Source organism: Papaver somniferum, chromosome 7 (assembly GCF_003573695.1).
Source record: "Papaver somniferum cultivar HN1 chromosome 7, ASM357369v1, whole genome shotgun sequence".
Lineage (NCBI taxonomy): Eukaryota > Viridiplantae > Streptophyta > Magnoliopsida > Ranunculales > Papaveraceae > Papaver > Papaver somniferum.
The window spans coordinates 182,062,283-182,073,137 of NC_039364.1; positions in this window are offsets into that span (position 1 = coordinate 182,062,283).

Here is a 10,855-nt window from a genome sequence, read left to right on the forward strand (position 1 = left end):
CCCAGAACAGAGCATGTAGCAACAATCCAGATTTTCTGTGGATTTATAACATTATAAATTAATGCCTTATTAACCTTGTATTTCATGTGCTGTTCCAGGGAACCCTCACTATTGGTGCGGCATGAGGACTGAGTGTTGCTCCTAACAGAGTAACACGAATATCCGAGTGTCAATAGTGAGGCATGCACGAAATACCCGTACATGCTATCTCTCGGTATGTTATACTAGCCCGATTGAGTAAAGTCTCTCGGTGTGTTATACTATCCCGATTGAGCATTCCTCTCGGTGTGTTATACTAGCCCTATTGAGTATAATCTGGACTGCCCGTGCCAATCTCAGAAATTATCATGACCACGCAGGTTGGACGCATGATTCGATATCCTAGACGATCCTCAGTAGGAGCAGGCTATCACCACAATGACCACCAGCAGGCCCGTTTTTTCCCTGGTCGGTCGAATACATACCACACCCTTCAAATAGCACCAAACTCCAGCCCAGAGTTGCATGTCCAAGCTGGTGTGGAGCAGCAGGATCGCGCGACAAGGGCCGACCAAGGCAGACTTAAAAAATTTCACGGCCGTCCAACTTCGCCGGCACAGTTGGACGGCGTAGATTATTCCAAGTCCGGTCGGAAAAGTACCGTGGTGTACGCTAGCGGGCCCCCTTCCTACCTGCATAATCGATCCTCCCCTGACCTAGCCACGGAATGGCATGCGGTTTCCTAAAGTTGGGCCGGCGTGAGGCTTAAAGGGTCGCAGGAAATTCCACTAAGGGTCTCAATTTGATCACGAACATCCAACTTCACCAGCATGTTTGGATGGCTTATATCAGGCCTATGACCGTCAGTTGATCGAAGCAGGCTTAGCAAGGTCGATCCGGCAAGACCGACATTCGAACGAAGCAAGCACGAATCAGGCTCTCGACCGAAGCAGGCATAGTAAGGTCGATCGAAGCAGGAAAGACCGACATCATGCTAGGGGAACGCTCGCCTGGACGCCTCTTGAACGTGACATTCTCCAAGGAAAGGACGACCCGTCTCTCCTGGTGACATCTAACTTTGTCTCATAAGTTTTATCTTTAACTGTCACCATCTCATGCCTACCCCACAATAATACAACCATTATGTGCTAGGCAGGGGACTTAATGTTGATGGTGGATTTTAGTTTAAGGCTAAAATTGTAAAAAAAAAGCCAAAAAATTATGCGTTGACATCCTGCAAAGGATATAGCCACTGATAAGTGATGAATACTTCTCCACTTTACTAATTCATCCAGGTTGGAGCATGTGGCAACAATCTCTTGTACCCTGTGAATTTATAGTTATCAATTAATGCATGACCAACCTTGTATTTCCTGTTCCTCTCTCATTATTGGTGCGACATGACGACTGAGTGTTTCTCTCAGCAGAGCAACACGAATCTCCAAGTGTCACTAATGAGGCATACACGAAATACCCGTACAGGATACAACTCTCGGTATTATACTAGCACGATCAAGCATCTGGACTGTCTACGTCAGTCTTAGAAATAATCGATCCTCCCCTGACCTAGCTACAGAACCATGTATGGTTGCCTGAAGTTGGGCCGACGTGAAATCTTAAAGGGTCGCAGGAAATTCCACTAAAGGTCCCAAATTGATCACGACCATCCAACTTCACCGGCATGATTAGATGGCTTAGATCGGACCCATAGCTACCAGGCAGGTATTGGCGTGTTCACCATCGGCCCAACGTGGGTCCCACATGGTCGGCCTCCCCAAAAGAGAAGCGTGGCTTGCCAATTTGTCCAGCCAAAACAGCATGGACGTGAAACCCTAATTAGGGTTTGCGTCACATCACATATGTCGCAAATCAGTCTCAACCATCCATCTTCGCAGGCATAGATGGAGGGTGTAAATGTAGATTCAAAGGGCCCAGAGCATGTCAACACAATCAATGTGGGCCCGCCTACATACATGACTAATCGGTCAAGACCAACTATGGTTATTCGTCTCGATTCGTGCGCCCAAACTAGGCATGGCCGCGCGTTTTCAACTGCAAATCGATCTCGACCACTCAACTTTGCCGGAAAAATTGAGTGGCTTAGATCACATGTTCACGAGACAGTGAGGTACGAACATGTACACTAGCCTACCGACTGCACGCCTGACTGATCGGCTAAGACCGACCATGGTTGGTCGTCTCGAAACGCGCGCCCGAAGTAGGCGCGACGTGCAGTCTCCAACTCCTTTGCGGTATGGGATTTCTGCCGCAAATCAATCTTAGCCGCTCGCCTTCGCCGGACAAATCAAATGGTTTGGATCGCACCCTCGCAAGACGAGCTAGCATGGACGTGAGCATTGGTGGGCCACCTCCATACAGGACCAATCGCTCTCTCCAAACTCATCTCCTAAGCTCAAATTCGATTGAGATGAAAGTGGGTGCGTGCGCACCTTCTCAACCCTAATCCAACGGTCGGGGATGTGGGTCGCAAGTCATCTCGTCCGTCCAACTTCGCCAGCTTGGACGGACAGCCTAAGACACGAGTTAGGCGACCAGTGAGGCATCACCACGATCACCGTCCACCACTCTTCCGCACAAAGTGATCGGCCAAGTCAGGACTTACCTGTACAGCCTCCAAAGGATCACTCGAAGATGGCTGGACATGATGATATTTTAAGATGCTTAATCCGCGACTTACTCCGTTAAGCCTTGCAACAACGATGCTTCACACATGCTGAATATATTCGATGCATTACCTGCATAAAATACACACGATACTTCACAAGTATCGACTTCCTAAATAACTTAGTTATTTAATCTAGCATCACATGCTTCTTTTTGTGGGTCCCACGATCCACACATTCGAGACATCAAACATGTCACAAACTTGGGGATACTTACTGGGGTATTGATCTGGCGGTTTACAGCGTGCAGCGCACAACACGCCATCACAAGAACGTATCAGGAAGACATGGACGGTTAGTGATGATGGGAGAAGTGGGCAAGACTGGTCGTGTGATACTAACACACGCAACTCTACTACTCCGTCACTCCACTTTCTCCACTTCCCATGAGAGACATGGGTTAGGCTCAATGACTTGTATAAATAGGTTCTCCTCCCTATTTCCAAGACAGAACAAGACAATATAAACCAAGTGTTGCTACAACCGTATCCAAACACCAGAACTGATAGCTTACATTCTGCAAGCCAGTTCAGCTTTCTGATACAAGTCATAAACAACCAACACCTCCATAATCTCAACACCTTATTCGGTTCCCTCCCTAAGATCAACCCCATCTCCTTCACTTTGTGACTGAAGCAAGTCTGGAACGACCATTTCTTCGTTTAGGCCAGAGTTGTACAGATTGATTTCTCGAATCACAAGCACTCCCGTGCAGTGCATTTGTTTAGGGTTTAGATTCATTTCTCATCCACACACCCCAAATTACCAAAACCGGCAGAAATAGTTTTCTCCCGTAAACAATACCATCAATGTATCTCGTGGAATTGCTTCCTCTACTATCAGCACCAGCGGAGCAGGAGATTTTCCAGTAAGTGTAACACCTCCCATCACCAGAGCCAGAGCAGCCGCAAATCCCGGCATCTCCTCAATTGTAACGCCTCCGGCGGTCACCAGAGCAACAACTTCCACCCCTTCATCAGAACGAGGAGATGGAGGATCAAGAGGAGGACCATCTCCCAATACCATCGCATGGAGAGGCAGAAAGTCCTTGCTAAGACTCAAACGGATATGGCTGCAACTCAGAAAGAGGTACTCACTTTTCTTAAGAAATTAACTGATCGATTTCCACAAGAGCCGCGACATCCCATGGAGCCAACAAGGAACGCATTCAACGCACCCGGAGAAGGTACTTCAGCGGTGCGGACCTATATGGACCTGATCAAAGAAGCGACATCAGATATGAACGGTCCTGTCATGGAGATTCCTACACTGGGGACTGATCCTCACAACGATCATCCTCAATTCAATAGTCTCACTATGAGCCAGAGGCCGGTGGATCAGGGAGCGGTTTCTCTAGTGGAAAGTTTATGCGAACTTTTACACCTCTCGAAGAATCTACGGGAAGAGACGTTTTGCTACAATCAACCAGAAGAAGGTCACAACCGGGCCTTACACGTTACTGCACGCATCAAGGATTCAGAGATCAAGAGGGCCCTCATCGAAACGGGAGCTTCTTCGAATGTGATTAATCTCAAGACTCTCAGGAAGGCCAAGGTTCGCTCAGGCAAGATCGTATGGCATCCTACCATAATGACAAACTTTGAAGGAAACCAGACCAGCACATACGGGATCGTCCCTTCAACGAATCACCAATGCCTGAAGACTATGCTGAATAAAGAAGTCATTCATATTCCTGCATCATTGTTTCCTTACGCACGAATATGCGGAGTGGAACTGTTCAAACCGTGGGAAGCTCCGCGGGAAGGATCAGACAACGTCCATTGCATCCCACTCCCCACGTGAGTGTCAATCCAGGAGGACGACCGACCTGCATCATCGAAGGCTAGGCCCCATGATGCATCCTTGCTGACGAGGCATCTTAATTTTTCTCTCCACCCAAAGGAATGCTACAACAACGATCAGCCACAAGAAGAAGTGCTAGACGCTCCACGACAGCTGCAAGATGGTACCAGCTCCACAACTGATGAGCTCGACGATGAGGAATCTCCTAGGCCTATCTCCATCAGCTCGACCTTGTGTAAGCATTCATACAATCTCCGATCCAATCCGGTCAAACAATCTCCGAGGTAATTCAGGCGCGAGATCAGGTGTTGCATGGATTCCAGAGACTTGAACGAATGCTGCCCCAATGATGATTTCCTCTACCCAACATCGACATGTTGGTAGATGCTACCAGCGAACACGGCATGTTCTCCTCCATGGATGGATGTAGTGGCTACAACCAGATAAGGATGTATGAGCATGGTGCAAGTAAGACATCTTTTCAAACCCTATTGGAAACTTTTGTTATACAGTAATGCCATTCGGTTTGAAAAGTGCTGGTGCGACGTATCAACGCACTATGACGATAATCTTCCATGAGATGATGCATAAGAAAGTTGAAGACTACGTGGACGATATAGTAGTCAAATCCAAGACTCAAGCTATCCTCACAATGCCGCTACCGCGAAATGTTAAGGAGCTCCACAGCTTCATGGGAAAGGTGAATTCGACTTTTGATACCTGGCTTAGCCCAGCTTGTTGCTTCATTCACTCCCTTGCTGAAGAGAGGAGAAAGTTTCGTCTGGAACGCACTACAACAGGAAGCGTTTCGGAAGATTCAACGAATATTGTCATCTCCAAATTATCACAAAGGGTTCACCTATCATTTCAGCCCGGACAAAAAGCGAGCCAGGGACATCTTAGGATCTACTAGAGCGTCCCGAATTCAGGACACTTGAGGTTCACGATCCAAATGTGACTGAACAACAAGTGGTGTAATTGTGCATCAATATGACGGAACCTGTCTATCGTGCTTTGTCGAAGAACCTGCGCTTTCAGACATCCTCTGAACTCCGTGAAGCTGCTAAATGCTTAGTTGCGACAGCACCTCCCCTGATAGAAGAACAAGCCTGCCAGTAATGAAGAGCCTCATGATGTTCGCGGAAGCATACATCTCACCAACAGGCAATACAACCTTAAGCCTTCTGTAAGCAGTTTCACTAAAGCAGCAAGAGGAAAGCCACCGAGATACAACATCCTGCGCGTCCAAAATTTCCAACTTCAACTCTAGCACCACGTGCACGACTGCCGCAATAATGAAACAACGTCCATGATATTTCATATCTGGATCGACGTTAACTATATCAATGAGACACGCTTTCAGAATTTGTCTCCCGTGGAAAAAGTAGGTCCGTTACTAAAGGAGATTGCATCTGGGACTTAAGAGGGTGCCAAGTTCGTGCAAGTTGCCACCACGCCTGTCCCTGCCAGTCTCTTCTGATCACAGTTGCTGCCAAGAACTGTTGTTGCTCGTCGATTAATACCATCCATAGCTTCACCATATCAACAACCATTACGTACAAAAGACCCATCAGGAAACAAGATGGAGCCACGTAGACCACACTAGGGGATTGAGGCTCATCATGAAATTCCTTCGCCGTTAGTCAATAACTTCTTCAACACAAGAGAGGTAGTCAATCAAGAAGCATGTAATTCACAAAGGGAAACCAAGCTGAAGAAGAGGCCGCTTAAACACCCTCTCCAGCAGAAGCCGCTTCAATACTCTCTCCAGTAGAAGCTGCTTAAACGCTCTCCGGTTCCTGCTCCCTCCAGAAGCTGCTCTAACGCTCTCCAGGACCTGCTTGCTCCAGAAGCTGCTTCAACGCTCTCAGCGGGACCCACACCACGTTCGAACATACAATGTTCACGTTTGGGCAAAGCAAGCAGCCTGGTTCCCACGAGCAAAGGGAAGACTGATGTTGGTTAGAAAGACCGATGTTAGTCAGCAAGACGTCACAGCAGCAAGGCCGGTGTCGGTGGAGGCAGCGATGTCCGTCAGCGATGTCCGTCAGCAAGGTCGGATTTCGTCAAATCAGCAAGGCCGGTGTTCATCAAGGCAAGACCGGTGTTGGTCAAGGAGCAAGTCTGGTGTTGGGTGAGGCAACAGGTTTGGTGTCTGGTCAAAGCAGGCACGCGGCGGGTCCCACTTGATCAGGCACAGCTAGCCCCAGATTGGTCAAAGCAGGCACATCCATCCCCAAGCAAAACAGGCACACGGCGGGTCCCACGTTCGGGAAAAGCAAGCAAGGCTGGTATTGAGCCATGTCAGCAAGTAAGGCTGGTATTGGGCCACGTCAGCAAACAAGGCCGGTGTTGGTCGTATCCACGAAGCCGGAGTTGATCAAGGTCATAAGACTGGTATTCGAATGAAATAGGCGCACACAGCAGGGACGGTTTTCAGTCGAAGCACAGGGCCGACGTTTGAAACATGTACACGGTGGACCCGTGTTTAATTGAAGCATGCACATCTGCCCATGTTCGAAGCAAGCATGCTTACATCGGGTCCCACGTTCGACCAAAGCAGGCACACAGTGGACCCACCTTTAACCGAAGCAGGCACAACAAGCCCACGTTCGATCAAGCAGGCGCATGATGAGTCCCACGGTTGAGCGAAATAGGCGGGCACACATACCTATCAAACAGGTGCAACATGGTAACGTTTGGTCGAAGCATATACATGGTGCGGTCCACATCCGTTCAGGGTTACATGCACGGTTGTCTATGGGAAGAGGAACATACAAGTTCTATTCCCTTCTTGGCTCAAATACCTGAAGGAGGAAACCGGTCCCACCAAGGTCGTCGTCACACCTGGCGTACTCCCACGAACGAAGCAGGTGCAACAGTCCTTCGATTAGGCATATCAAGCCCACGTTCGATAAAGCAGGCGCAATAGCCCCTCGACCGAAGCATTCTTAGCAAGGTCGATCCGGCAAGACCGACATTCGAACGGAGCAAGCACGGAGCAAGCACGGAGCAGGCTCTCGACCTAAGCAGGCATTGCAAGGTCGATCGAAGCATGCAAGACCGACATCATGCTAGGGGAACGCTCGCCTGGACGCCTCTTGAACGTGACATGTTCCAAGGACAGGACAACCCGTCTCTCCTGGTAACATCTAACTTTGTCTCATAAGTTTTATCTTTAACTGTCACTATCTCATGCCTACCCCACAATAATACAACCATTATGCGCTAGGCAGGGGACTTAATGTTGATGGTGGATTGTAGTTTAAGGCTAAAATTGTAAAAAAGCCAAAAAATTATCCGCTGACATCCTGCAAAGGATAGAGCCACTCATAAGTGATGAATACTTCTCCACTTTACTAATTCATCCAGGTTGAAGCATGTGGCAACAATCTCTTGTACCCTGTGAATTTATAGCGTTATCAATTAATGCATGACCAACCTTGTATTTCCTGTTCCTCTCTCATTATTGGTGCAGCATGACGACTGAGTGTTGATCTCAGCAGAGCAACACGAATCTCCAAGTGTCACTAATGAGGCATACACGAAATACCCGTACAGGATACAACTCTCGGTGTTATACTTGCCCGATCGAGCATCTGGACCGTCTACGTCAGTCTTAGAAATAATCGATCCTCCCCTGACCTAGCTACAGAATCATGATGGTTGCCTGAAGTTGGACCTGCGTGAAAGCTTAAAGGGTCGCAGGAAATTCCACTAAAGGTCCCAAATTGATCACGACTATCCAACTTCACCGGCATGATTGGATGGCTTAGATCGGACCCATAGCCACCAGGCAGGTATTGGCGTGTTCACCATCGGCCCAACGTGGATCCCACATGGTCGGCCTCCCCAAAAGAGAAGCGTGGCTTGCCAATTCGTCCAGCCAAAGCAGTGTGGACGTGAAACCCTAATTAGGGTTTGCAACACATCACATGTGTCGCAAATCAGTCTCAACCATCCATCTTCGCAGGCATAGATGGAGGGTGTAGATGTAGATTCAAAGGGCCCAGAGCATGTCAACACAATCACCGTGGTCCCGCCTATATACATGACTAATCGTTCAAGACCAACTATGGTTGGTTGTCTCGATTCATGCGCCCAAACTAGGCATGGCCGCGCGTTTTCAACTGGAAATCGATCTCGACCACTCAACTTTGCCGGAAAAATTGAGTGGCTTAGATCACATCTCCACGGGACGGTGAGGTACGAACATGTACATTGGCCTGCCGACTGCACGCCTGACTGATCGGCCAAGACCGACCATGGTTGGTCGTCTCGAAACGCGCGCCCGAAATAGGCGCGACGTGCAGTCTCCAACTTCTTTGCGGCATGGGATTTCTTCCGCAAATAAATCTTAGCCGCTCCCCTTCGCCGGACAAATCAAGTGGTTTGGATCGCACCCTCGCAAGACGAGCTAGCATGGACGTGAGCACTAGTGGGCCACCTCCATACAGGACCAATTGGTCTCTCCAAAATCATCTCCCAAGCTCAAATTCGATTGAGTTGAAAGTGGGTGCTTGCGCACCTTCTCAACCCTAATCCAACGGTCGCGGATGTGGGTCGCAAGTCATCTCGTCCGTCCAACTTCGCCAGCTTGGACGGACATCCTAAGACAGGAGTTAGGCGACCAGTGAGGCATCACCACGATCACCGTCCACCACTCTTCCACACAAAGTGATCGGCCAAGTCAGGACTTACCTGTACAACCTCCAAACGATCACTCGAAGATGGCTGGACGTGATGCTATTTTAAGATGCTTAATCCGCGACTTACTCCGTTAAGCCTTAAAACAACGATGCTTCACACATGCTGAATATATTCGATGCATTACCTGCATAAAATACACACGATACTTCACAAGTATCGACTTCCTAAATAACTTAGTTATTTAATCTAGCATCACATGCTTCTTTTTGTGGGTCCCACGATCCACACATTCGAGACATCAAACATGTCACAAACTGGGGATACTTACTGGGGTATTGGTCTGGCGGTTTACAGCATGCAGCGCACAACGCGCCATCACAGGAACGTGTCAGGAAGACATGGACGGTTAGTGATGATGGGAGAAGTGGGAAAGACTGGTCGTGTGACACTAACACACGCAAATCCACTACTCCATCACTCCACTTTCTCCACTTCCCATGAGAGACGTGGGTTAGGCTCAATGACTTGTATAAATAGGTTCTCCTCCCTATTTCCAATACTGAACAAGACAACAGAAACCAAGTGTTGATACAACTGTATCCAAACACCAGAACTAATAGCTTACATTCTGCAAGCCAATTCAGCTTTCTGATACAAGTCATAAACAGCCAACACCTCGACAATCTCAACACCTTCTTCGCTTCCCTCCCTAAGATCAACCCCATCTCCTTCACTTTGTGACCGAAGCAAGTCTGGAACCGCAATTTCTTGGTTTAGGACAGAGTTGTACAGGTTGATTTCTCGAATCACAAGCACTCCCGTGCAGTGCATTTGCTTAGGGTTTAGATTCATTTCTCATCCACACACCCAAAATTATCAAAACCGGCAGAAATAGTTTTCACCCATAAACAGATACATACTGGGGTATTGGTCTGCCGGTTTACAGCGTGCAGCGTGAAACGCGCCATCACAAGAACGTGTCAGGAAGACATGGACGGTTAGTGATGATGGGAGAATTGGGCTTATACCTGATCGTGTGAAAATCACTAACACGACTCCACTACTCCATCACTCCACCTCCTCCACTTCTCACGAGAGACGTGAGTTAGGCTCAATGACTTGTATAAATAGGTTCTCCTCCTTATTTATAACACAAACAAGACAGAAACCAAGTGTTGATAGAATGTATTCAAACACCCAGAGCTGATTGCTTACATTATTGCAAGCCAATTCGGTATTCTGATACAAGTCATAAACAGCCAACACCTCCACAATCTCAACACCTCTTCGCTTCCCTCCCTAAGATCAACCCCATCTCCTTCACTTTGTGACCGAAGCAAGTCTGGAACGGCCATTTCTTGGTTTAGGACAAAATTGTACAGATTGATGTCTCGAATCAGAAAGCACTCCCGTGCAGTGCATTTATTTAGGATTTAGATTCATTTCTCATCCACACACCCCAAATTACTAAAACCAGCAGAAATAGTTTTCACCCATAAACAATTGGCGACCATAGTGGGAGATTAATCTCTCGGCTGTGAAGTCAATTTCTTCAATACCAATTCAATTTTACTGATTTCGAAAATGATGGATCTTAGGTATGGATCAGCAACCAATCCTGACGGGACTAGCGCTGACAATACTCTCGGTGTTGATATCCCAATCAGTGGTGTCACTTGCAGCCAGTCAATACCATCAATGTATCTCGTGGAATTACTTCTTCTACTACCAGCACCAGC